The sequence below is a fragment of the Mustelus asterias genome, chromosome 14 (assembly GCF_964213995.1).
Source record: "Mustelus asterias chromosome 14, sMusAst1.hap1.1, whole genome shotgun sequence".
NCBI classification, from domain to species: Eukaryota; Metazoa; Chordata; class Chondrichthyes; order Carcharhiniformes; family Triakidae; genus Mustelus; species Mustelus asterias.
The window spans coordinates 23,994,992-24,007,418 of record NC_135814.1 but is presented as its reverse complement, the minus strand read 5'-3'; the positions used below and the strand labels follow the sequence as shown (position 1 = coordinate 24,007,418).

The window sequence follows — 12,427 nt, the reverse complement described above, 5'->3', positions numbered from 1 at the left end:
CACACTCTGAATGTTGACTGTTCACTCCAGGCAGTTCCCAACCAGCTCACCCCACACCCCAGGTCATATGACTCATTCCCTTAAAGGGGCTATGCCCCAACATACATAACATCTATTATGCCTGACATTTGTTCTGACCAGGACTTGATGATAGATCATTGATCCGGTCGGTAGCCAGGCAACTTATACTAGGTGGGCTACTGTCGTATAATGGGCAAGAGAATGGAAAAACACCTGTACCCAACAGAATCAATGCCCACACCTTCTCCACCAAGAGCACATTTTCCCTTTTACCCTGCTCTACTAACCTCTTGAACCTGGCACCTCACCTGCCCCTCATGCCCCTTGTCATTAGCTTGGCAGCCAGGGCCCACCAATAGCCCAAACCTGCCTTCAGTCCGGCCTCAATTACATCCTCTTCTTTGGAGACTGATTATACTCATAGCAGTGGCCACCACTCGAACCCGGCACTCTTTGGACTACAGAGCTGCTGGCAACTCTCTGATGAGACTGCTTCCTCAGATGGGAGTGGAACTTTTGCCCTGAGCCACTTAATGCCCGCTGAGTGTAAAATGGCTATGGGGCAGCGGCTAGTTCATGAGTGGGCTCCAGTCCAACATTTAGTTGGGGAGGTGGGGCAACTAAGTACACAGGGCCCTGTAAAATTCAGTCCATTAACTCTGTTTTTCTCCCCACAGATGCTGCCTGGTTTGCTGAGTATTTCTAGGATTTTTCTTTGTCTTTTAGATTTCCAGCATCTGAATTGTTTGAGAATAACCAAGAGCTTCGATGATCAAAAGACAAGATTGAAAATTGGGACAGAATGCAAAGCCTACTGTCCCACCTCCATTTATTCCCAAAGTGGTACAAGTCTAATCCTGTGAATGCCATGTGTACTTGGGTGATATATGTAAAAGGAAGGGTTTGTATTGGAGTTCAAATATGTAACAAATTGCAATGAAAAGATAATTGAAGCAACTCAAAGGAAATGTACTTTTTGAAGTCTAGTAAATATTAAAGCAAGTATTATCGATTCTCTCAATGTGGATGTAAAAGATCTCACTTGAAGAAGAGCAAGGGAAATTTCCTGCTGTCCTGGTCAATGTAGATCCCTAAACTAACATGATGGTCATTGCTTTCATTATCATTTGTGAAGGTTTGCTGGAGGCAGATTGACTCCTGCATTAACTCAATACAACAGTGACCACGATTCATTAAAAAAAATACAGTTCTTGGACTGTGAAACAGTTGGGTAAATCCTGAAATCATGCAAGATGCTACCTCAAATTTAATTCTGCCTTCTTTCCCAGGAAAGTTAGCTTACCAGTTAATGGAAGTACTCTTTTTTTAAAAAAGTAAGTTTCTTTTGTTGGCAACCATCATTATGCCGTCCATGTGTTTAACAACTTGTTAATTATATAGGAGAATTTTGTTTGTAAATCCTTCAATATTGCTTCAAAATCATATGTAACAGCAAATAAATGGCAATTATTTTTTCCTAATGTTAATTCGTTTCAGTAACGAAATCACATTAGATAGATTTTTGGTATAAATTACTGCAATTTCCTTGCCAAAATTATAAATGTATGTTAATATATTAATATAATAACTGAAGCTTTGCATAACTTATTCACTGTGCAGTGCCGAGCCCCTCCACTTTCTTCGCTCGCTACCATGTGTTGACTCCTTAGTGATTGCTGAAACTCAGCCCACTTCAAACAACAAAGAGTTAAAAGGAACAGGTTTTGTAAGGTTATCAGAGAAGCATTAATGATATGATGTATGCTGTTACAGATTTAAGCAGCAAGGTACCGCAGGATTTTTCACACGAGATGTCACAGCTTGTATGTGCTAAAATAACACACACCTTCAGCTTCATTACCATCGTGAAGAGATTACACCTACATCGGTGCTGCACCTCAGCCAATTTACTGATTTGAATTGAATTGAAAAATAAGAGTTTAAATTACCAAGCTGAGGTGCTGAGAACGACACAGAAAACACTCCCACAACAAATACAATTCTACCTGCACCAGATATCTGGAATGAAACACAGGAAGATAAACGTAATTGTTGGTGGCAAGCTGTAGGATGGGGAATTGCTTGCAATCAGTTGGTTATATTACTCCCCAAAGTCAGGTGCTGAATTATCTTTGTGTACAACGAGGTCTGTACTTTATGCATATCACAAGCTCTTGCAGTACAATACTGAAATAAATACAAAACACTGCATGTATTACAATTGGTATCCAAGTTCATGTAGCATCATTGTCTCTTCTAAGTTACAAAATCAATACATCAAATAAGTTGCTGTAGGCAAATTGGCTGCGGTAGTTCATGCATAACTACATTCAAAACTACTCTTTTGCTGTAAAGCACCTTGGGTTGCCTTAAGATCATGAATGGTGCTTTATAAATGCAAGACCCCAGAACCAGGGATGACAGTCTAAGGATTTGGATAGACCATTTAGAATGGAGGTGAGGAGACATTTCTTCACTCAAAGAGTGGTGAGCCTGTGGAATTCATTATCACAGGAAGTAGTTGATGCCAAAACATTGAATGTATTCAAAAGACGGCTTGATATAGCACTTGGGGCGAATGGGATCAAAGGTTATGGGGAGAAAGCAGGATTAGGACGCTCAGCCATGATTATAATGAAGGGCTCAAAGGGCCAAATAGCCAAATGGCCTCCTCCTGCTCCTAGCTTCTATGTTTCTATGTCTTCCTTTTCCTTTAAATCTCACTACTCCTAAAGCATTACATGGATTTAAATCCAGGAAAGCATATACATAACAAATAACCTTTGGTCCTGAATGAAATGCAGAAAATTCCTTTAATACTCATTATTACAGACAGAGTTTAACCAACATAATTTTTCACTTAACTGAGAGGATGGGGATTTTTTTTATTCCTTCGTGGGACATGGGTGTCGCTGGTTGGCCAGCATTTATTACCCATCCCTAGTTGCCCAAGAGCAGTTGAGAGTCAACCACATTGCTGTGGCTCTGGAGTCACATGTAGGCCAGACAAGGGAAGGACGGCAGATTTCCTTCCCTAAAGGACATTCGTGAACCAGATGGTTTTTTTCTGACAATCGACAATGGTCTCATGGTCACCAATAGATTTTTAATTCCAGATTTTCTTTTATTGAATTCAAATTCCACCATCTGATTCGAACCCTGGTCCCCAGAACATTAGCTGAGTTTCTGGATTAATAGTCTAACAATAATACCACTCGGCCATCGCCTCCTCAATGCATTTATTCTGTCTCAATGTTTATCATGCAGTGGGATAATGGCACAGTTGTTATGCTACTGGATATGTATTCTTAAGGCTTGCATTGACAATCCAGAGAGTGTGGGCTGGGTTTAATAGAGGTGAAGAGGGGACGCTGCGGACTGGAGAGCTGGCAAGGTCAATGGCAATAATGTTTCTGGCTGCTGGAAATGGTGTCTTTTTGGGAGGGCTTGCCACACATTGCCACTCAGGTGCTTAACTGGACAGTGTTTGGCTTCCCTCAGGATAAAAGACTTTAGGGACAGTAGTCCCACCCGCTCATAGCCGTCGGCCAATAAAAAGCCAGCAGCGCCTTTGAATGTGGGGCCGTGTCTGCTGCCAGTATGACACCCAAACCGAGGGCCAAGATCATCATGGACCCAAAGGCTGGGTGAATACCAGCAGTGGTGGGATGGAGCCCGGGGGTCTTAACTACCTACTTAAGAGCCTTATTAAGGGCGTCAGTGGCAACTGGGCAGGAAAGTCATCCAGCAGCATTCCCATCATGGACTTAATTAGGGTGTAGGCAGGAAGGCAAATAAATGGCAATTATTTTTCCTAATGTTAATTCATTCCATATGGGACTAAGTCCTGTGGCGGAGGTGGGAGGAGGAATGTTTTCCACTGCGGGGGCCTGTGGGAAACCATGCCATAACTTTTGACCCTGACCTCATTAATTATGCACCCAGGGGCTTTGCGCAATATTCCATGGTGGGGTGGGCATGTTACAATGCATCTCACCATCATATCTGGCTGCCATATTGAAAAGGTGCCTGACATCACTGACCCACCATTGAAGAAAGAAGCTGGATCTCTTGAAAAAAAGATGGATCTTCAAGAACACTCTGAGGCTGGAAGACGGACCTATTCGATGATACAGAATGCAGAGGATTTACCTGTAGATACTCCTCCCACCCACTGCTGCAGTATTCCAGGGTGCAGGGTCACTGACACCTCCGTCCTGAACTCTAGAGACAGCCCAAGGTGTCAGGGAGAAACGGGTGTGGGTGGAAGATTCCGGTTGAGTCTTCACCTTCATCCCATTCGCTGGATGTAAATCAGTTTCACACCAGTTTCCCAAAGGCTTTCCCATCTGCCATGGCGGGCAGCAATGGAAGATCCCATGGGAAATTCACTTCAGCCTTATTCTCACCTAGGCCTGCCATTGAATCAGTAGCAGGGCCTTGAGAGAATTCCACCCTTAGTGTGTTATATTGTGCCCAGTTGCTGTGTACGTATGCTGCGCACATTGGGTGAGTAGGCCACAGGTACCCCACAATATGAGGGATTACTGTTACAAGCCACCTTGTCCCACAAAGGTCCACCATTTTCAGCAGCCAGACACATTATTGCCATTGATCTGGATTTTGCAGCAAGATACAAAACCTCTTGAGACCAGGTTGATGCAGGGCAGTCCTACTTTATGGAAAAATGAATAATCATGGTTTGGTTTAATTTTCAGATTGAATTCTAAGTTTTAAAGTTTTACAGTTCGGGTACAATGTTTTGCCCATAAAATAATTGTTTCTGACTTATAAAAAAAACACAATTTCATTAAATTAATGTATTAAAAACCTTCCAATGTCTTCTTAAAATTGCATCGCAACAAGGCAGGAAGTCAAAGTTTTATCTGAGTGACTTATCCAAAAACACAGAAGATGACTGATTGCTATGTGGTTAATTCTTTGTCAGTAACATGGGTTGGCCTTTTGGGATTGGTCTTTGCAGGGAGACATCTGGACAACGACAAAATAGACCTTTGAATCTTTCTTAAGTAATTCCTGCAGCTCCATCTGTACCAAGGCCCAGTTCTTACGACAGACTCCCTTTCCCTTCAAAACACCTTCCACATAATATTAGTTTCCCTCTCAAATGTCACACCACCTGGGCTTTACATCTGTCAAACTGCAATGGGAGCTGGCTGGGACGGGCCCCAGCTTGCTTGTCACAAGATACTGTCACTAAAAATAAGGCTACTGAAGTCGCAAATGTGACAAGAGGAGCAGGGTTATGAGAAGGTTGCATGGTGTGGAGGGAGGGGGGTTCTGAAATTATGGAAAACAAGAACGAACGGTTTTTAATTTCTCTGAAATGCAAAATAAATACAAATGCTGGACTTAATGTGCATTCAGCAACATCTGAGAATCAAAGAACTGTATACAGTACTTGAACTTCCCGGATTTAGGAATATTGCCAATATATAAGCATTCCTCAGAGCTGGGCAGACTGTCGCTGGTTAGGTCTTGAACAATGCACACTGTAATCTTTTAGCTACATTTGTGACATCAGTGAAGCATTAACAAACACCGCCAAATGCTGCAAGGAAACAAGGAAAATCAGCATTCGAATGATGAGCGTTCAATAGTGCTCCTGTAAGACAAATTAGAATTAGCTCTGATATTTAAGCTGCTCTTTCCAATACAATAACAATTCTATGAAAGATCGGTCCCAGTTGATAGGTTAGACACGTTTTTTTTTTATAAGTCAGAAACCCATGGTCGCCGTTAACAACCCACATTTGCTGTCACTGAATTTTTATGCAGTTGGCCGTTTTACTCTCTTGAACAATTCACACAGAATAATAATAACAACCTACTGAATAGATATTTGGTACATTAACTTTTATTCTTAACATCTTTAGTAAACCAAAAGGGCTCTTCTTATGGCAACGGTGCACACAAGTACGTTGTAGCCGCATCACCAAATAACTGAAGCATGGAATCAGTGCATTATTCCATAATTGGTTACGTATAGAAAGGCTGTTATTTTTTTTTCTTAAGGATTTCACAAGATCGCAAGACAAACGCAGCCCATTCTAGCTCATCTGTGAAAAAAAATTCCTCGCATCCCTGACACAGAATTAGAGCTAGGCTGTACCAGGGTGACGTTGGGCAGCACTTCTTCACACAAAGGGTAGAGGATATTTGGAACTCTCCCCAAAAAAGCTGCTCAGCCTAGGCAACTTGACAATTTGAAGACAGAGGTTGATAGTTTTTTGTTAGACACTGGTATTAAGGGTAATGTAACTGACGTAGGTCTTTCAGTTAAGATACAGATCAGCCATGATCCAATTGAAGGAACATCGGAGCAAAGCAACATAGCAGTGGGCCATTCAGTCCCTCGAGCCTGCTCTGCCACTTAACTAGATCATAGTTGATCTTCTACCTCAAGGTCATCTTCCCACACTATCCTCATATCCCTGAATGTCATTACTGGTATCTAGGAATCTATCAACCTCTGCTTTGAGCATCCTCAATGATGAGCCTTCACAGCCCTCTGGAGTAGAGAATTTCAGAGATCTACCAGTCGCTGAGTGAAGAAATTCCTCCTCTTCGCAGTTCTAAATGGCCTCCATTTTATTTTGAAACTGATAGCCAAGATGTGGAGATGCCAGCGTTGGACTGGGGTAGGCACAAATAAGAAGTCTCACAACACCAGGTTAAAGTCCAGCAGGTGATACCAAATAAACCTGCTGGACTTTAACCTGGTGTTGTGGGGCTTCTTACTGTGCCCAACCCAGTCCAACACTGGCATCTCCACATCATGGCTACCACGGAAACCACAAACCATGGGCTCAAAGTGGAGAGGATCCCCAAGAAGATCGCACATATCGACGTGATACAAAATAAAACTGTTGAACTTTAACCTGGTGTTATGAAACTGGTGGAATAGGTTTGAAAGGCAGAAAGGTTGACTCCTGTCCCTATATTACTAATATCAAACTCTGTGTGTGTGCATGTGTAATATCTTTCTCTGCATACACTGGAAATCAATGAAAAACAGGTGACAGTTCTTCCAGATGCCAGGAGTGTCAGATTCATTTGAATACCTGAAGCCAATCACAATGACATTTAGTGCAAGGGGGAAGGAGTGGAAGGTCACAGAAATTTGATCTGTTGTGTGGAACTATGCAAATAGTCACTTCGAAAAGTATATGAGAACATAGAACAGTACAGGCCCTTCGATGTTGTGCCGAGCTTTGTCTGAAACCAAGATCAAGCTATCCCACTCCCTATCATTCTGGTGTGCTCCATGTGCCTATCCAATAACCGCTTGAAAGTTCCTAAAGTGTCCAACTCCACTATCACAGCAGGCAGTCCATTCCACACCCCAACCACTCTCTGAGTAAAGAACCTACCTCGGACATCCCTCCTATGTCTCCCACCATGAACCTTATAGTTATGCCCCCTAGTAACAGCTACATCCACCCGAGGAAATAATCTCTGAACGTCCACTCTATCTATCCCCCTCATCATCTTATAAACCTCTATTAAGTCGCCTCTCATTCTCCTCCGCTCTAAAGAGAAAAGCCCTAGCTCCCTCAACCTTTCCTCATAAGACCTACCCTCCAAACCAGGCAGCATCCTGGTAAATCTCCTTTGCATTCTCTCCAATGCTTCCACATCCTTCTTATAGTGAGGTGACCAGAACTGCACACAATATTCCCAATGTGGTCTCACCAAGGTCCTGTACAGTTGCAGCATAACCCTACGGCTCTTAAACTCAAACCCCCTGTTAATAAATGTGAACACACTATAGGCCTTCTTCACGGCTCTCTCCACTTGAGTGGCAACCTTCAGAGATCTGTGGATATGAACCCCAAGATCTCTCTGTTCCTCCACATTCCTCAGAACCCTGCCATTGACCCTGTACTCCGCATTCAAATTTGTCCTACCAAAATGAATCACCTCGCACTTATCAGGGTTAAACTCCATCTGCCATTTTTCGGCCCAGCTCTGCATCCTATCAATGTCTCTTTGCAGCCTACAACAGCCCTCCACCTCATCCACTACTCCACCAATCTTGGTGTCATCAGCAAATTTACTGACCCACCCTTCAGCCCCCTCCTCCAAGTCATTGATAAAAATCATAAATAGCAGAGGACCCAGCACTGAACCCTGTGGTACACTGCTGGTAACTGGTCTCCAGTCTGAAAATTTTCCATCCACCACCACCCTCTGTCTTATGTTCTTATGTCTTCTATGAGATAGCCAGTTACTTATCCAATCGGCCAAATTTCCCTCTATCCCACACCTCCTTACTTTCCTCATGAGCCGACCATGGGGAACCTTATCAAACGCCTTACTAAAATCCATGTATACGACATCAACTGCTCTACCTTCATCTACACATTTGGTTACCTCCTCAAAGAATTCAATCAAATTTGTGAGGCAGGATTTACCCTTCACGAATCCGTGTTGACTATCCCGGATTAAGCTGCATCTTTCCAAATGGTCATAAATTCTATCCCTCAGGACCTTTTCCATTAACTTACTGACCACCAAAGTAAGACTAACCGGCTTATAATTACCAGGGTCATTCCTATTTCCTTTCTTGAACAGAGGAACAACATTCGCCACTCTCCAGTCCTCTGGCACTATCCCCGTGGACAGTGAGGACCCAAAGATCAAAGCCAAAGGCTCTGCAATCTCATCCCTTGCCTCCCAAAGAATCCTAGGATATATCCCATCTGGCCCAGGGAACTTATCGACCCTCAGGCTTTTCAAAAGTTTTCAAAATTTTCAAAATAGAAAGGAGGAGATTGGAAACGATTATAGTTTTGGGAGGACGAGAATGCTGGTGTGGAGAACAGGAGAAAAATATCTTGGACAGGGTACACCTAAGGTATCCTTGAAAGGCCTGGGGCGCATTCCTGCCCAAAAACGATCCAGGTATAAATTAATTTCCCAAACTTACCTGGTCTGATCACTCAATGCAAATTAGGTGAATTTACAATTCTGGAGCTGATCCAATGCTGCTATTCAAATGCGGAAATAAATATACTGTCCTGGCACTGATTACATCAACGGCCTTTATATTAAGATTCAACTTAGATCCCCACCTGCCTGCAAGCCTGAATCTTGGCCAAGTTGTTAGCGTAGATTAAATGTTGCTGGTTAGAAATGGTGCAACTTCCAGGTAGTGAACTGACTCAGATTATTATAACCTCTTCCACACAGTATTCTTCGTGGGTGAGAGGGTAGGGGTGGGGGTGAGGGGTTAAAATTGGCCTCACTATGTATGGCAAACTTCCCAACCAGGGTGGGGAATCAATAGCAAAGAAAGAATGTTTGTGGCAGGACTGAAGATGACCCAAAGTCTTTTCAGTGTTAAAATAGGACTCATCTAGAATGGATGTTGAATGGACTAGTATCTTCAAAGAATGCAACTACCTTTATGCTACCTTATAATATCTTAAAAGCCTCCACAAGCTCTCCTCCAAGGCATTGCATTCAATTTTCTCTTGCCTTCTTTCTTAACACAGTTCTTTAATATTAGAGATCATCCTTGTGACTGCATTATCTCCACATTTAACCATTTCCTTTCAGCTGCTTGTTTAGTTTTAATTGAGCACTTTTGCTCCACAATAGCGAGTTGAATGAGTAAGACACCAAACTCGGCTTTTGAGCTCATGCAAAAAGATTGATTGAGAATTTCAGACAGTGAAGGTTTCTCTCATGCTGTGGACTTTAAATAGTTGCAATGGTTTTGTAAGGTCATGCTTGCATTCAGACAGCATTCAGTAATCCATCAGAATGTCTTTTCTTAAGGTTAAAATAGCATTCATGTTTGACACTGTTAATCAGACTAAGATGCATTGTGTAAATGGTAAGTAGGCATACTGTTTCCCTGTGAAGACTAGTCAACTAAATTTATTCTGATTGAGATGCCCATGAAATCAATTAGTGCACAAATTAGTGCACTTAATTTCTGTGACACTCTTGAATTCTTCCAATGTAAACATTTGAGACCATCAAGAAATGATGCATCTAACAGTCCACGGGAAACCAATAATCTATCTTGGCACATAGTTTTGAGTGACAAGAAACCTTGAAATGGGAACCCATGACTGACTTATTTCAGAAGGAGGTGTTATATAGACACACGCTATGGATCATGCAGAAGCTTTTAAATTATATTTGTTCATCTTAGCGGGGATTGCAAATGGTGTTACAGTAGAAACATTTTGGGACCCAGAAACTCCAAGCACAAAAGAGGTATTTATTTATTAGTGTCACAAATAGGCTTACATTAACACTGAAATGAAGTTACTGTGAAAATCCCCTAGTCGCCACACTCCCCCGCCTGTTCGGGTACTCTGAGGGAGAATCTAATATGACCAATGCATCTAACCAGCACGTCTTTCAGAATACTGGAATACCCGGAGGAAACCCACACAGACACGGGGAGAATGTGCATATTCTGCACAGACAGTGACCCAAGCCAGGAATTGAACTTGGGTCCCTGGTACCGTGAGGCAGCAGTGCTAACCACTGTGCCAACATGCCACCCTTAGGTGGACAGTAAAACTCCCATTGCACTCTTCAAAGTGTGTCATAGGCCAACCAGCCTTGCCTCTTATATTGCCATCATCCTCCCATTAGATAGTGATAAGTCTGATCCTATCACCTAAATCCACCTTTTTCATAGTGAGGTGTTTGCAAAATTATTGCTGAATTAGAAGTGCCAAATTAGACCTTTTTTTGTTTAACTTCTGCTTTGTGTGCCCTGAATAGAAGGTTGCAGATCCTATGAATGTTTTTAAGTGACCCACAGTTACTTGAGAGAGCAAGCTTTCCTATTATCAACCTGAGATGGATTCAGACTAAGTTTCCAGAGGTGAAAGATTATCATTCTAACCCAATGTGCCACCCCATTTCCTGCTATTTGTTTTTTAATTCGTTGCGGCTTCCTTCGGACATTCTCCCAAAATTAAGCGGGCAAAAGGGTCATAGACCCAGCTTTGACCCTTGGATCTATCGAGTTCCCTCATTCCAAGGGATGAAAGTTCAAATGCAGTGCAAGAGGAGGGTCTCATAGCCGCGAGGTTAACGTCATCTTGAAAATCACAGTTCGGAAGATGCAGACACACGACTGGGAGAGAGAAAAACACATAAATGCTACCACATTTAATTTGTTCGTTCTTACATTTGCATCGCTGATTGCTAACTATTTAAATATTAGCTGAATATTATAGTTATGAATCTGTTGTACCCCTGATATAAATTAACATTATAAATGCCAGCATAATCCACTCAGCACCACAGAATGCGCCCACCTGCCAGACACCTGTTCCCACTGTTTCAATACTCTTTGATTACAGCAAATGCTGGGTCTCTTCTGAAGTAATGAGCAATTTTTACATTTTGCATGATTAGAAACAGATGCTGACAAAGCCTAGCTCTGCAGTTGTATGCATGAGCAATCGCTGATATGTTTATGATTAGAAATTACAAGAAGTCAAATCAGTGTTAATGCTATAAAGTAAACACCATATTTTTTTTAAAAAACAAAAATTCTGATTCAGCATCTCCTCTACTAGTTAATAACAACACATCTCTCTTTAATAAGACAGTAAACACATCAGAAGCTAACAAAACTCAGGATGCAGAACTATATTCATCACCCACAGCCAGTCAACCAAATTGTCAATGCTTGTGTTTTGACTAACCGTATCTCATTCCCAATAAATGGCGATGGAGGGGAAAGAATGTCATGTGGGATCAACAGGACGGGTTCAAAGTAACTTCCAGGTATCAATAGATATTTTAAATTGTAATTTTATTGAGATTATACCATTTGTGATTGATTGGCTTGAGTTTTCAATTCTCTGGGGCCAATTTTGACTTGCAGAAATTAGCCTTAACTGGGTGTTAATGGTCTTATGTTGGAGTCGGGAGACTTAACCGATCCATTAATGGCTATAGCCACCACAGTGTTTACAGAGGTTGAGTGCTGAGCAGATGATGTGTTGTCTGTTGTAGTTGGCATATTTGTTTAATATAAATTGAGGTCCTATGACATGCACCGATTGACACTTTCGGACAGAACTGGTGAACCGTGAACTCAAAACAGTTTTACCGGTAATGATGGCTGAAGAGGTGCTTGAGGGGTATGTAGAGTGAAAAGAAAAGCGAGGCTGCTTGGACATCTTGTATCCCAGCCCCACCACCATTGTGATTGCGACAACCCCAAAGTCTTTACCCAATGATTGGAGACTGAACTTCTGACTCTGAACTCATGTAATATGATTCTCCCACATTTATGAATAAGCTTCCTATCAGCTGTAATAAAGATGGTTATGGCCAAGGTTTAGATGTTTAAATCGTGACTGGTTAGAATATTAATCAGCCTACGAATTCTTCCATT

General features: G+C 42.1%; 1 long non-coding RNA gene across 3 annotated transcripts in view; it reads left to right on the top strand.

The window, feature by feature from the left end:
- The window catches only part of LOC144503541 (uncharacterized), a 32,338-nt gene extending 20,531 nt beyond the window's left edge, over positions 1 to 11,807 (top strand). The window contains exon 3 of one of the 3 annotated variants that reach the window (XR_013499500.1): positions 11,630 to 11,807. This is a non-coding gene — a long non-coding RNA (uncharacterized LOC144503541). Of the gene's footprint in view, positions 1 to 698; positions 2,340 to 11,629 lie in introns of those variants that run through there. The other 2 variants (XR_013499499.1, XR_013499498.1) reach the window with 2 other exon arrangements.
- The last annotated feature ends 620 nt before the right edge of the window (positions 11,808 to 12,427 follow it).